Here is a 2,052-nt window from a genome sequence, read left to right as displayed (position 1 = left end):
CAATCTCAGCTCACTGCAACCTCCGCCTCCCAGGTTCAAGCAATTCTCCTGCCTCAGCCTCCTGAGTAGCTGGGATTACAGACACATGCCACCATGCCTGGCTAATTTTTGTATTTTTAGTAGAGATGGGGTTTCACCATGTTGGTCAGGCTAGTCTCAAACTCCTGACTTCGTGATCTGCCTGCCTCGGCCTCCCAAAATTCTGGGATTACAGGTGTGAGCCACCGCACCCAGCCCTTGTCTGTTTCTTCAGTTGTTTCAGGTGACAGGGTAAATCCAGTTCCTGTTACCCGAAACTGTCAATAATCAGAAATCTAAATGTATAACAAAAACAGTAGTATTTACAATAGCATTTAAAATGTTAAAAGCAGATAAATCTGACAAGAGATGTGCAAGGCCTATACAGTGAAATGTAAAAAAAAAACCCTGTGAATAGAAAATTAAAGCATATGTAAAGAAATCATAAATAAATAAATGGAGAGATATACTGTCTTCATGTACCAGAAGACTCAATATTACTAAAATGTCAATTCTTTTCAAATTGACACATAGATTCAATGCAATCCCAATCAAAATCTCAGCAGGCATTTTTTTTTTCTTGAAATTGACCAGCTAATTATATAATCCATATGGAAATGCAAAATCTAAAATAGCCAAAACAAGTTTGACTTATTATAAAGCTATAATAATCAAAACAGTGTGGCATTGCCCTCAAGATAGACAAGTAGACCAGTGAAGCAGAATAGAGAGTCCAGAAATTGATCTACACATAAATGGCCAATTGATTTTTGACAAAGTTTCCAAGATAATTCAATGGGGAAAAGGATAGTCTTTTCAATAAATAGTGCTGACCAGGCATGGTGGTTCACACCTGTAATTCCAGGACTTTGGGAGGCCAAGGCAAGAGGATCACTTGAGCCCAAGTTTGAGACCAGCCTAGGCAACATAGTCAGACTCCCTCTTAATGAAGAAGAAGGAGAAGGAGGAGAAAATTATCCAGGTATGGTGCACCTGTAGTCCCAGCTATTAGGAAGACAGAGGTGGGAGGATCACTTGAGCCCAGGAGTTAGAAGCTGCAGTGAGCTATGATAGCACCACTGCACTCCAGCCTGGGCAGCAGAGCAAAACCCTGTTCCGCAAAAAACGGAGGTGGCGGGGTGGTGCTGAATAATTGGATATCCATATGCAAAAAAAAAAAAAAAAAAAAAAACCTGATGTAATCTTGCACCATATATAAAATTTAACTCAAAATAGATAATACACCTAAATGTAAAACCTAATACCATAAAATTTGGAAGAAAAAATCATTGTAACTTCAGATTAGGCAAAGATTTCTCAGATACACCACAAAAGCACAGTCAATACAAGAAAACAAATGATAAGTTGGATTTTATCAATGTAGAACTTCTGCTCTTTGAACACATAGTTAAGAAAATAAAAAGACAAGCCACAGACTGGGAGAAAATGCTGGCAAATCAGATATTTGATAACTTATACCCAGAACATATAAAGAACTCTTAAAACACAATAATAAAAAAATAAGTAAGGCTGGGCACAGTGACTCATACCTGTAATCTCAGCACTTTGGGAGGCTGAGATGGGAGGATTGCTTGAGCCCAGGAGTTGGAGTTCAGCCTGGGCAACATAGGGAGACCCCATCTCTACAAAAAATAAAAATAAGATAAAAATTAAAAATAAAAATAAACAAAATTTTTTTGAGACAGAGTCTCGCTCTGTCACCCAGGCTAGAGTGCAGTGGCACAATATCAGCTCACTGTAACCTCCGCCTCCGTTCAAGCAATTCTCCTGCCTTAGCCTCCCAAGTAGCTGGGATTACAGCCACCTGCTACCACACCCGGCTAATTTTTGTATTTTTAGTAGCAACAGAGTTTCACCAAGTTGGCCAGGCTGGCCTTGAACTCCTGACCTCAGGTGATCCACCCACCTTGGCCTCCTAAAGTGCTGGGATTACAGGCGTGAGCCACCATGCCCAGCCCCGGTTATTTTTAAAGGCAAAAAATTTGAACAGACACTTCACCAAAGAAGATATGC

At 40.0% G+C, this 2,052-nt stretch overlaps 1 long non-coding RNA gene across 1 annotated transcript in view; it reads right to left on the bottom strand.

Moving 5' to 3' along the window:
- Positions 1-1,658, bottom strand: part of LOC105530807 — a 35,035-nt gene extending 33,377 nt beyond the window's left edge. Inside the window, exon 1 of the long non-coding RNA XR_001004692.1 lies at positions 1,569-1,658. This is a non-coding gene — a long non-coding RNA (uncharacterized LOC105530807). The remainder of the gene's footprint in view (positions 1-1,568) is intronic.
- Between the last annotated feature and the right edge of the window lie 394 nt (positions 1,659-2,052).

This window comes from Mandrillus leucophaeus, unplaced genomic scaffold, assembly GCF_000951045.1.
Source record: "Mandrillus leucophaeus isolate KB7577 unplaced genomic scaffold, Mleu.le_1.0 Scaffold12, whole genome shotgun sequence".
Classification (NCBI taxonomy): domain Eukaryota; kingdom Metazoa; phylum Chordata; class Mammalia; order Primates; family Cercopithecidae; genus Mandrillus; species Mandrillus leucophaeus.
Note: the sequence above shows the minus strand (reverse complement) of the source record. Positions and strands in the feature narration are given on the sequence as shown.